The sequence below is a fragment of the Anolis carolinensis genome, chromosome 4 (assembly GCF_035594765.1).
Source record: "Anolis carolinensis isolate JA03-04 chromosome 4, rAnoCar3.1.pri, whole genome shotgun sequence".
Lineage (NCBI taxonomy): Eukaryota > Metazoa > Chordata > Lepidosauria > Squamata > Dactyloidae > Anolis > Anolis carolinensis.
The window spans coordinates 51,018,687-51,032,177 of NC_085844.1; the positions used below are offsets into that span (position 1 = coordinate 51,018,687).

The 13,491-nt window shown below is 42.9% G+C and overlaps 1 protein-coding gene and 1 long non-coding RNA gene across 5 annotated transcripts in view; one reads left to right on the forward strand and one right to left on the reverse strand.

Annotated features, from left to right (window-relative positions):
• The window catches only part of dtna (dystrobrevin alpha), a 267,864-nt gene extending 262,847 nt beyond the window's left edge, over positions 1-5,017 (reverse strand). The window contains exon 1 of one of the 3 annotated variants that reach the window (XM_062980387.1): positions 4,912-5,017. The gene's annotated coding sequence lies outside the window, so the exon portion shown is untranslated. The remainder of the gene's footprint in view (positions 1-4,911) is intronic. The other 2 variants (XM_062980386.1, XM_062980389.1) reach the window with 2 other exon arrangements.
• Positions 4,890-12,665, forward strand: LOC103279491 (uncharacterized). 2 transcript variants are annotated; one of them, XR_506829.3, is made up of 3 exons: positions 4,890-5,023; positions 10,303-10,530; positions 11,476-12,665. It is a non-coding gene; the product is annotated as an uncharacterized LOC103279491 (long non-coding RNA). The 2 variants fall into 2 exon arrangements; XR_010005993.1 differs by lacking the exon at positions 4,890-5,023 and adding an exon at positions 5,618-8,559.
• The last annotated feature ends 826 nt before the right edge of the window (positions 12,666-13,491 follow it).

The window sequence follows — 13,491 nt, forward strand, 5'->3', positions numbered from 1 at the left end:
TGCACCCCTCCAAGATTTCCCAGAAGACAGAACTCAGGGAAAGGCACTTCCAAGAGCAAGAAGGATGGACAGATCTCTATAATATCATAACAACATAGGCATTATTGAAGTAGTTACTTGTTCATTGAAATGACAGGTTGAGATATTTCTAACCCTTTCAAAGCAATGGCTGACCAATCTTTCTATGCCTGCTGGGCTTCTACATCTTTTGAAACCTGCATGACACTTAGATAGCCAGGTGAAGTACTCTCTATCATTCTGTCTTTGTGGTCTGTAAAAATTTCTCCATTGTACTATTAGCTTTGTACACTTAAAAAGCTAAAGAATCCCAGTAGAAGAAAAAGGGGAGACTGCACAAAAAGTATAGACTTACTACAAAAAAGACAAAACTTCAATTCCTGAGTATACTAAAGCTATCAAATATTAAAAGAATTAAGGAAGGCAAACTCTGGGGGAACAGCCTGATTTTTATTTTGGTACAAGACTTGCATCTAATTTGTTTCACACCTGTGGTAGATAGCATTCTTATCTATGTCCCTGCTGAAGAGCTGCTTTATTGCCTATGGAGAGACAAATGTAATAGTTAACAGCTGCAACAGATTTTAACAGAAACAAGATTAATGATACCAACAGCACCAACAGGTGAAATGAATATGTGATATTTGCCCACAAAAGTTTGCGCTTTAAAAATACAGATCCACCTTACACTGAGTCAGAACATTGATTCATCTAACTCAGTGTTGCCAAGTTGGGATGAACAGAATATTCAAAAAAATATACTGAAAATGCAAAAAGCAAAAACAAAAATGCACCTATATTGTTCAAGTGTGAGAACCGTGATAAGAATAATTCTGGATTCATGAAAATGTCCATAGTTCATGGCTTATTCACAGACATACACTTGTTTTGTACAGAAAAACAGCATTTATCTGCCCAGAAAATAATTTGTCTGTGTAGATTATTTCACACACAAAAATGGTGGAGAAAATGCTGTACTTCTGGATTTATGGTGCACAAATGTGCACATGACTGATTTGCAGAGAAAGCATCATGTTCTGAATAGTAATAGCATTTTCAGAGCAGGAAACAAATATATTTGCTTACAAAATGTTGTTTTAAACTGGTCTGCACATAAAATGCTGTTTTCTATTCAGCTGTTCAGCAAACCACCAGATCCGATTACAATTCGGATGGCATGCAGCCACCTCGAAGCCCCCCAAATGCACCCTAAAAATAAAGTTAAACTTACCTGGTCATCATAACTTCACTCCTCATGCCCTTCCCCAGGAAACCAGGGGAAGAATCCTTCCTCAGCACCCACCCCCAGGTCTCCTGGCACATCAGAACCTCATGCTAGGAGGGGGTGAGGAGGAATGTTATGGCAGCCAGGTGAGTTTAGGGGTACATTTGGGGATTGGGGAAAGAGGGCGAGTGCCCTCTTGAAAAACTGAGATAGCTTTGTGGATTGGGCTTGGGAATCACGTGATGTGGTCCCACACAGGGCCCATACCTGGTAAGACCTGGATCTTACCTTTAGATCCAGATTTTACCAGGTGTTTAATTAATTCAGAACAAACCACCTTGGTTTGTTCCAAATGAATTTGATTTTACCAAAAGCATTGTCTTGACGCCTCTGGTAAAACCGATACAGATCCTGCATTATGGGTCTGACTGGATGGGCTTTGTATATGCTCTCTGGACTCTAGAAATAAAGAGCATTAAATCAAGAGGATGTATAGTTGCAAATCATACAGGGATTGTTAATGAACTTTTTTTTTAGTTCATGTGAGTTAGTAGTTTATATTTAGCCAACTGTAATGATTGTACTATATAAGCTGTCATTATGACAGCAAATTCCTATATTACCTCCTGTATGAGTATAAGAAACTTAATTGTTCACCTACTCACAACTCAGTTTGATGAAAGTGCTGAGTTTCTTTGACAAAGATCCAAACTCTTTCTTTCATAACCCATTTAAACACATCATAAACACATAATACTGTGAATTTCCTGTTTAGTATCATAGGCTGTTATTCCACTATAACATCCCCCTGTTTCCCAAAGTATTCAGAAGTATTTGTAGAAAATATGTGGCAACCAAGGGACCAGGCATTGTATCAGCTCTAAATCAGATTTAATAAGGCAGTGTTGTGTCACCAGTGAATTTACAAGGGATAGCTATAAATTTTTACCCTAAAGGGGTCAATAAGCTCATACACAAACATTTATAGAGGCATAATAACCAGAGCAAATATTGAAATTTCCTCTTCTGTACAAACTACCTGCAGTTGCATCTTGTTATCCTAGTTTAATCAATTTATATTCACTATTCACATATGTAGCATATTGTGAAGTGTGCATTATCTTCAAAGTTTTCTTCTTTTAATAGAAAGAAATGGCTTCATATCTTTACATCATATTAAGATTCGTAATAAGCAAAACAAGAAGCTATAAATAAGCTTATTCTGATAAGTTTTTTCCATATCATTGCTATTAATAGAGCATTGCTGATAAATGCGGTGAACTTCCACAATCAGAAGAAATAGTGATGGGTGGACTTATTTTTAAACAGGAACATGCTATTTGAGATAGACAAAATCTGACATATTATTGGAGTTTCAAAAGCCATATTCAAAGTATAGGCTACAACCAGTTGATCAGTCACTTTTTATCGTGTCAGGAGAAATTTGAGAAACTGCAAGTCGCTTCTGGTGTGAGAGAATTGACCGTATGCAAGGACGTTACCCAGGGAATGCCCAGATGTTTGATGTTTTACCATCCCGTGGGAGGCTTCTCTCATGTCCCCACATATGGGGAGCTCCCTGGATTCAAACCGCTGACCTTTCAGTCAGCAGTCCTGCTGGCACAAGGGTTTAAACCATTGTGCCACCGGGGGCTGATCAGTCATTGAAAACGTGTGACATGTTAATATTAAACACTGAAATAAATTGCTATAGCTTGTTGTTACAATGTTGCACTGCTCGGGTCTGAAACAAAAAGCATGGGAACCAATATTTACCAGTAGTTACCTCTGAATGTAATTAATGTATATAAAAAGCATCTGATGAAAGAGAACTTGCTATTTGAAAACATCTTATCATCTTTGAGACATAACCATATCATATTATTGTACTTCAGTTACAACTCCATTCTTTCTACAGGTTCTGTCTAACACTATTTGGTAAAGCTCTATAACCAGACTTTCACTGTCACTTCCAAATTATAACATCAGATTGCTGGTTGTTGCCAAGGTTAAAAACTTAAGACTACAGCCCTAAATAAAGTCACTAAGAATTAAGCTTCATGGAAAGAGTAGGACTTCAGAATAAACATAATATTGCACTTTGTATTTCTTAGAACCGCAGATGAAAAAACAGATAGTTTTTTTGTATGCAAAATAACAAACAATATGACAACAGAAAAGAATGGTAGTTCTGAGCTCTAGTCTCTAGTCAAGCTTAAACAACCCCCATACATAGATTTTAATTTTGATTTCCAAATGTCTTTGCTGAGGTGGGTTTTCGGGATTCATCTGGTGATACTGACCCTTAAGAAACATTCTCAACACTGCATAAAATATCACAAGTGCTACTTAAGTGATCCTAGTATATATTCATGAAGTATATCCAGCTGCTCATAATATCTTTCCATAAAAGCCAGAGCAGACAGGTTTCTTAAATATAAGCTGAGGTATTTCTGGTTGGAAGGAGATGGTTGTGCTATTTCTGGAAAAAAAAACCCTGCAGCCCCTCAAATGCCCATTATAAGCACATGAAGTTTATGAATGGGCAGGTAAGTGAGCAAAGGACATGGGCAGGAATAAAACACTGCCTCCTTTTTTATCTAGCTAATCAGCCATTCACAGTAAGTGACCACTATAGACTTATTTGCATGAAATCCACAAGAGCACGGAAACACTGCTGCAGGTAAGGATAGGAGAAAACAAACAAGACCTCGACAATGCTAATGTTATTTGCATTACATCCACAAGAACATGTAAATACTGCTGCAGGTAGAACAGGCAAAATCAAGACCTTTCACAATAGTAATGTTCACCAGCGACAGTCTGCACATCTTAGGGGTTATATAAGTCTGAGCTAAAATGTACAATTGCATCCAGACTGTGAATTGGGCATAAAATCTTCCCAACAATGAGCCATCCCTGTCAGGCTCACAGATAACAACAATGCAGAAGGAAGCAGCCTCCCAGAGACTGAAGTGGAGCGAAAGTCAGAGAGATGATGTCATCACAAGGCCTGTATATATAATTGCCAGCGCGCCTCACGACACATGCAGGGGCACCCCTCTCCTCCGCACACCTTGGCATGCTCCGTAATGAAATGCACAGTGCCAGCAAGGAGCCCTGAGGCAGCCAAAAGGGAAAAAGGAGCTTCCATTTCCAGACTTGCTCATCTCAAGTTATCCCAATCTCCTTCGAATCCCACGGAAAGGATGTGACCCCACTTTGGGGGGTTTTCTGAGGGGAAACTCCAGTTTACACAAGCCACAAAGACACAAAAAGAACCTACAGCAAGAAAGCAAAAGGTGCTGGTACTCAATGCGAGGACCCCATCCCCTATGTCTTACTCCTATACAGCTTCATATTGGCAACAGGCTGAATCACCTCCAGTGTGCCCCCATTCCCCCCAAAAAAAGCCCTTTGAACTGATACCGCAGAGCCTTGGAGCGCTTGCTCTTGTTTTGGATGAGCAGCATCCTTCTCCTTCCCCTCCTTCCCCAAACTGCACATCATCCATTATGGAGACTTGAGCATCCTTGGCACAGACAGGGAAATAGATACAGTGTAGTAAAAGGAGAGCAAGGAAGTCAAGGCGAGGGGTGAAGGAATGGATGGGGGAAGGAAGGAAGGAAGGGAGGGAGGAAGGGAGGGATGATGGGATGGCTGGCTACCTCCAGAAAAGCTCTCTGGGTCGCTGGGCTCCTCCGGCTCCTGGCTGCTGCTCTTGCTGCTGCTGCTGCCGCCGCCGCTCTTGCAACGGATCAGCTGATATTTACCTGTGAGGTAATGCACACTCTGTTAAGGTCACCAGGCACGCAACAGAAACAAGGAGGGTGTGTGGGGTGGGGTGGGGTGAGGGGACCCGGCAAGGAGGGGCACAAAGAGACCCCACTTGGGCTCCTCCTGCTCCTCTTACCGCTTCGGAGACCGAGTTTGAGGGAGACGCACCGCGCACCAGGAGCAGACGCGGCGGCGGCGGCGGAGACTCCTGCTGCTATTGCTGCCGCTGCTTTCGCTGCAGCTCCTGGCACATGCTGCAGGTGTCATCGCCGAAATTGCCCTGCTTCAGAGTGTACCCATTTTGGGCTTCTGCACATGCCCAGAGCCTTTCGGCGCGGCCCCAGCCAGCCTGTGCGCATGCCCGGTCGGCTGGTGAAGCTCAGACGAAGCCGCCCTCCCGCCCGAGAGTTGCCCGACGTTTGAGGGCGCACGGGGAGGGAGGGGCGAGGGGGAGGAGAAGTATGTGTGTGTGTGTATGGGAGGGGGGCTTCCATTCACTTTGCCCGAAGAGCATCTTCGCGATGCAGGCGGAGGAGGAGGACAGGGGAGGAGGGAGGCTGGGGAGGACCTCTCGAGCAAAAGGATGACGTATTGCCAAAGCAGAAGAGAGGAGCAAGGAGAGAGGGAGGGAGGGAGCGAGGGAGGAGTAGGAGGCGAGCGAGCGAGACGAGGGCACCTGAGAGGAGAAGGGACGCGAGGCGCAGGGGCTGGAGGGACAGCCAAGGGCGGAGGCCAAGACCGTGGGGGGGGGGGAGAAGGACTGGGGGCTAAATATGGGGTGCAGCAGACATGTAAACCTGAAGTAGAGAGAGGGAGAGAGTGTGTGTGGGTGAATATGGACTATAACAGATGAGAAGAGGGATTGGGGGCTAAATATGGGGTGCAGCAGAGATGGGAGCCTGAAGCAGAGGGAGAGAGATTGTGGGGTGAATATGGAATATAACAGATGGGAAGGAGGGTTGGGGGCTAAATATGGGGTGCAGCAGATCTGTAAGCCTGAAGTAGAGGAGGGGAAAGAGAGAGAGAGTGGGGTGAGTGTGGAATATTACAGATAGGGAGAGGGATTGGGGGCTAAATATGGGGTGCGGCAGACAGGGGAGCCTGAAGAGGCGGGAGGGGGGTGGAGGTGGTGGGGTAAATATAGGGTGTTGTCGAAGGCTTTCATGGCCGGAATTACTGGGCTGCTGTGAGTTTTCTGGGCTGTGCGGCCATGTTCCAGAAGCATGCTCTCCTGACGTTTCGTCTGCCTCTATGGCAGGCATTCTCAGAGGTTGAGAGGTATATTGGAAACTAAGTAAGAGAGGTTTATATATGTATGGAAGGTCCAAGGTGGGAGAAAGAACTCTTCTCTGCTTGAGGCAAGTGTGGATGTTGCAATTGAACACCTTGATTAATTGGAGGCTTTTAAGCAGAGGCTGGATGGCCCTCTGTCGGGGGTGCTTTGAATGCCATTTTTATGCTTCTTAGCAGGGGCTTGGACTGGATGGCCCATGAGGTCTCTTCCAGTTCTAGGATTCTATGATTAGCATTGAAAAGGCTTGCAGCTTCAAGTCCTGGCAGATTTCTGCCTGGAGAAATAATTGGTTGAGCAGAATTATCTGGCCCTGATTATTTCATGTCTGGAATTCCCCTGTTTTCTTTAATCAGGACAGTAAATAAAAAACAATACTCTGAAACCGGGGAATTCCAGACATGAAACAATCAGGGCCAGCGAACACCTGCCAACAAAGGATTCCCCCAGGCAGGAATTACCCAGGCCTTGAAGCTTCATGGCTTTTCAGTGGTAACCAAGATGATTAATTGCAACATTCACACTTGTTTCGAACAGACAAGAGTTCTTTCTCCCATCTTGGAACTTCCAAAAAACCTCACAACCTCTGCGGATGCCTGCCCTAGATGTGGGAGAAGCGTCAGGAGATAATGCTTCTGGAACATGGCCATACAGCCTGGAAAACTCACAGCAACCCACTGAAATATAGGGAAGCATGACGTGGATGGAAGAAGATGGGGAGAAGGGTTGGGGGCTAAGTGGAGAATATACCAGATAGAGGAGCCTGAAAAAGGCGGCAGAGGGGGGGGGGCATGGGAGAAGCACGGGGTGTACGACACACGAAGCAAAGAGCGAGGGAGGGGAAGAGAAGAGCCGGGGTTGGGTGAGGTGCTTGCAGGCACGGAGAGCGGCGTCTCAGGGCGGGAAAAGGGGGTCAGAAGAAAAAGAATAGTGGGGAAGGGAGGTCTCCTCGGCTTCTCGGCCGCCTGAGGGTTTCTCATGGAGACGGGATGAAGAGGAGATCCTACCCACCCCCACACACCTCCTAGCCGCCCTTTGAAATGAAAAGGAAAGCCGGGGTTGCTTTGCATTCTGGGGGGACCCTCAGCCGGAATGGCTGTGCGAGGCGCGGTGATGATGTCACCTCGCTTGGGATGAAGGCGGGCGGGGGATTTCTCCTCGCTTCCCCCAAAAGACGGCCCTGGGGTGGGAGAGACGCCTGCCTCTGCCTGCCTGGGCCAGCCATGGCTTCTCGCCCTCTTTGGGCCCCTTTGTTTTGCTCTGTTGTGCCTCGCTCCCCAGTTCAGCCCCGTGGAGACAGGTGGAGACTGAGGTGCGGGTCCCTTTTCGCCGCCCAACGAGGTTTCCCTCCCTTCCCTGAGGAGACGTCCTCATTTGGCATTAATTGACAATAGACAAAGCACGGAGTGAATGGATGAATGAGAGGCAAAACAACAACAAACACCTTGAATGACGGGTGGCGGACATGTCTCTGGCATTTCCATTTATTTTTACTACCACCACAGTACCCGCCAAACAACGCTATGAGCACAAAAGGCATTCGATTGCAATTCTGTCAAAAACTGTCTCTTTTCTCTCTCACACAGACACAAACCCACTCCTGCTGCCTCGTCACACCAGAGCATGGATCCACTTTAAATCCGCTTTCTGCCTCCTGCAGAATTCTGGGGTTTGTAGTTTGGTGAGGCCCAGGACCTGTCTTGCTGAGCTGTTTAAAGGCCTCTCCCTAAAGTGGATTTAAGTGCATCCAATGTCTAGTGTGATGCCCTCCTTTCTATTCAGAAGCATGTAATTTAGGTCAAGAGGGGAACCATTTTGTTACTGCTCTTGTTAAACATTTCAGGACTCAGAAATTATTGGGGACTGGATGCAAATCACCCAAAATTCTCCCAGGGACTAAGGCTCTATGGTACTTCCAGTCTGGCTCCCATTTTCAGTCCTGTGACCATAGTGGGCAGCTGTAAGGGCAGAAGGTGGCTTTTAAGAGAAAGAAACAAGGAGAGACACCCAGGGATGGTGGTTCCCACAAAGGTAGTCCAGAAAGTGATAGCAATTCCAAAGCTTCCACTCCCATGTTACAAGACAGTACAAAGTGAAGCAAGGCAACAACATACACTTGCCAGGAAGCCTAAAGAAGCAGAAGAAACCGGGTTGCTGTGAACTTTCCAGGCTCTATGGCCATGTTCCAGAAGCATTCTCTCCTAACGTCTGGCCCACATCTATGGCAGGCATCCTCCGAGGTTGTGAGGTCTGTTGAAAATTAGGCAAGTGGGGTTTATATATCTGTGGAAAGTTCAGGGTGGGAGAAAGAACTCTTGTCTGCTTGAGGCAAGTGTGAATGTAACAATTTTACAAATTAAGCACCAAAACATCATGTTATACAATGAATTTGACAGAAAAAGTAGTTCAATACGCAGTAATGCTATGTAGTAATTACTGTATTTACAAATTTAGCACCAAAATATCACGATATATTGAAAACATTGACTACAAAAATGCGTTGGATAATCCAGAATGTTGGATAAGCGAGTGTTGGATAAGTGAGACTCTACTGTACCACCATCATCGCTGTTGCTGCCTTATATGTGACTGGAAAAAAAATCTCACTGTGCTTTTCTGGATTTCAGCACAATTTTAGGGTCAATGTCAGGCAGTAGTTGACCATACAATTTTACTGGAGGACCTAGAAATGTGTTAAAAATGGATCTCAAATTGAGACAAATTCAATAAACAAACAAATGGCAGGTTTGTGCCACCAGCCTTGGGAAAGTTGGAAACCAGCTTCCCCGCCCCATCATTTGTAAAAATTTTCATTTTTATTTGACTTATACACTTCATGCAACTGTGATGGATGCTTAATGTATTATGCATACTGATACCCTGTTTCCCCAAAAATAAGACAGTGTCTTATATTAATTTTTGCTCCCAAATATGTGCTAGGTCTTATTTTCAGGGGATGTCTTTCCATGAAGAAGAATTCACATTTATTGTTGGACAAAAAAGTGAACATTTATTATATACTGTACAGTAATTGTCATCACAAACCAGCATAACCAGCCAAACTGTGAATCCTAAGAAGAATTTCTTGTTACTACCATTATTTCCATGTACAACAATCTATAGGACATACATTTACCGATCCTGCATGCTCTGGCGTTCTGTTCAGCAGGCATGCTTCCAAACAAAAACTTTCCTAGGTCTTACTTTCAGAGGAGGTCTTATATTTAGCAATTCAGCAAAATCTCTACTAGGTCTTATTTTCCAGGGATGACTTATTTTTGGGGAAACAGGGTATTACAGAGCTTCCCCATGCAACATCACCCTAAAATGTGATTAGTGCACCCCTTCAGATATCGCAAAGAGACATCCCTAGGTCTCAGGTTTTGGTGCTGAAGCCCCAGTGCTTGGCATAATCCTCTTTTGGTAACCCTATTTCACTTTAATTGCCATGGTTCCATCTTGTGAAATCCTTGGATTTGCAGTTTAAGGTTAAAAGTTTAACATTCTCAACTAAAGAGGTTTAGTACCTCACAGAACTGCAACCCTGGATTCCAGCAGATGTTGCCATGGAAGTTGAAGCAGAATCATAGTGCTATAAATGTGCTGAGAAAAGGAAATTCAGAACACAAGGCACTTTTTTATACATTCCTGAAGGGGAAGAAAGGTTGATCTGGATTGCTGATAACAAGGAAAGAGACAGTTTGTTTCCCTGCTGTGGTTCTGCTACATTTAATTGAATGGTAAAGGTTTACATTATTCATTTAATGTCCTGAAGACATGGGGAGACCAGAAGTAGGGCAACACCATACTGCTGTAAAAGACAATATACTCCTGGAGCAGTACACATTGGTGGCCTATAAGCCTCATTTTGTGGTCTTGTCTTCTTAGCGACCCCACAATTAGGTGCTGCAGTAATTTCCTGACATCCTGAAAAATGTTTTGATGGTGGAAAGTGGAAACTTGTGAAACATTTTCTTTGCTTGTCTTGAAGGGCTCTTGTGGTGCAGAAGGACACTCTGGCAAAGTGTTGTGGATAGTTTGGTTATCAAAAGTGAGAAGATGCTGGTTGAAGGGCCAGTATTAGAGCTGGAGCCCAGGAGTACCCTGCAGCTCCCTCAGCCAAGCTTAAAAGAAGAGGCTATGGAAGTAGCTACCACTTCTCAGCCTGTAAAGCAAGTACAAGCAATGAAAATGAGTTTGACACCTCCTGTCCAAGCAGGTAAAATAACTTTTGACTGCAGTAACAACCACTTTGTTTTTCTGAAGCACACACTTTTGTGTGGTATGCTTTGATTTGTGAAGTGAAATATGGATTTGATTTGCAGTGTTGATTGCTGAGAGGTGTATTTCTGGTGCTGAATGGGCTAACCATACATTTTAAAGTTCCAGATCTTTCTCTGCTCTCTTGTAAACCAGCTGCACTTTGCTTCTGGACCTGCTGTGATCCCTGGGTATCAGGAATCACAGGTGCTCTATTTGTGTGTGTTTGTGTGTGCAGGATAAAGTTTTATACACTGCTTCTTCAAGCAAAGTCTTAAAATGATTGTTGATGAATGGCAAGGATGAAAGGGTGAAGGCTGCTGAATATTACAATAGAATACTAATAGAAAACAAAAATAATGAACATGTGTGATTTACAAAACTTTAAAGCAGATGATAAAGACATAGAAATGGTCAAAGATTTCCTATACTATGGCTCATATATTAATCAGAATGGAGTCTGTAAGAACTAAAAAGATGACTAGGATTAGGAAGGGTAGCAATGAAGGAACTGGACAAGATCCTCAAATACAGAACTATATCACTGAATGCTAAAGTTAGGATTGTTCATGTGTTGTATTTCCTATTTCTATTTATGATTGTGAATGCTGGGCAGTGAAGAACGCAGGAGAAGAAGATAGAGATGCGTTGTCATTCTGATAATTCTTCCCACTCAAACATGGTCAATTTTATAGTGATTTTTATCGTGATGATAAAACTCTTTTTTTGGTTAAGTGACAAACTTTCTAAAGCATTTTAGATAGGGAATAGACATTACTGCTGAACTCTGAACACAAAACAGAGGTTGTACCTAAATTCACTTGAAACAGTTTTGAAATATAAATCCATCATACTTGTAGTGGGAATGATTTCAGCAATTCCTCTCACAATTTCTGTTTTTCAGATTGTTAATCTGAGCCAGGACACTTCCCTCCCTGGCACCTTGATGTTCTCCACGACAGTACAGGAGTCAGCATAGCACTCAGGTGGCAACACACGAAAAAGAAAAACAAGAATGTGTTATTGCCATGGCACCTGCCATTTCTAACATAGATTCACTGTCCTGGAAAACTACATATGCCATCTTGGCATATGGGATGCTGTCGTAATAGTATTTAATACAGTGGGGAGGAGTTTTCACACAAAGGTATCCAAAGAAATGTGTCTGTCTGTGCCACCACTATTTCTGTTGCCAAATATATTTAAAAGAAGAGACCTATGTTGCCCTCCATATGAAGTTATACTGTAACTCCCAGCATTCATCACCATTTACATTGATGGCTAGGACAGATCAGAGTCCACTAGTGTGTGCAAGGCTGCACTTAGCCCACATCCAATTCTGCTGTTTGCAGCAGAATACAGGGATATTAAGGGGGATGGGAAGGCAGAGGCACACAGTTTCATTATACAGGTTGAGCATCTTTTATCTGGAATTCTGAAATCCAAAATACTCCAAATCCAGAATTGTCTACATGGGTAGCAGGGAATGTAATACCTTTGCTTTCTGAAGATTCAGTGTACACAGCCTTTGTTTCATGCACAAAATTATTAAAATATATAAACTTACCTTTAGGCTATTTGTACAAGAAATATATCAGAAACTAATTTAATGTTTAAACTTGGGTCCCATCTCCAAGATATCTCCTCTTTATGTACTATATGTATTCCAAAATCAAAACATTTCTGGTCCTAAACATTATGGATAAGGGATACCTGACTTGATTTCAAAGAGAAAGCGGGATCATAACTCAGGGCCTGTAATATCACTGTTAGTGAGGCTCCTGTCTCTTTGCATTGGTTCCTGCAATTGACTCATGCCACAGTTGCCTCACATCTGGATCAAAAACCCTCCTTTTTCTGGGTTCCTAGACATCAGGTTTGTTTGTTTTGGAATGCATGTTTTGAATTTCCAAGTATATCTCTGTCATTGCTAATGCTATGAATTATAACTCCCACGGAGCTATCTAATAAGTTGCAAGTGTGTAACACTATCAGCATGAATATAGCAACATTATATAATATTGAACTCCTTATTAGATCATTAAAATCTGTTGACATTGCTTTAATGAAATGTGAATAAAGTCATGAATGTGGGGTGTTTTCTTTTTTAAAAACACAAAATCCCTTGTGAAAGAGGAATATTTTGGTCTTTAGCTATAAGAATTCTTACTTCTGATGCTCTCCTGATTTGCCACTGTTTTCAGTCCAACCTGTCAGTGAAATGAATGGGAAATCTTTGATGACATGACATAATCTAACACTAGTGCTTCATAAATGCTACGGATTATATGGAAGATAAATGCAGAACATGTGGCTCAGGCTGAATGACGGTGAATATTTGAAGGTGTATGTTAAAAAGAGCTTGACAAATCAGATATTACTTGACAGAAACATCCTTCACCCTCTACAGGCTTCAAGTGCTTGAGCTGTGAAGACAAAGGAGATATAGTGACAAGTATGAAGGAATATTTATATTCTCAATTCCTTTTCAGAAGATAGGATTAAAGAGTGGAATAACCAGAAGCAACTTTGCCAAAAGAGCTGTAAATGGGGCAGCAGTGCATTTACATAAAAGGTTGCCTGGATTGTTTTCTAGCTTTGTCAACTGCTAGTAGCATGATAGCAACTGATATACCATAAGTTTCTCTATTTGTAAGCAACAACAATGAAATCTGCACAGCTCTTTGCTACACTGTCTAGTGTTGCTGTATTTGTACAACATCCCTGATAAGAATTGTGTGTATACTCCCTGAGAACTCATGGGACTCTTGGTGGTGGTCCATAAAAGAGGAAATGATCAAAACAAGCATTGAATAGCAATTTCTTCCTGCTCCTCCTGGAAAATTAGGGACATATAACATCTAAATAATAGGCAATTCTCAGTGATGAACAATCCCTTGAATGCAGTTAGCCACCAAGT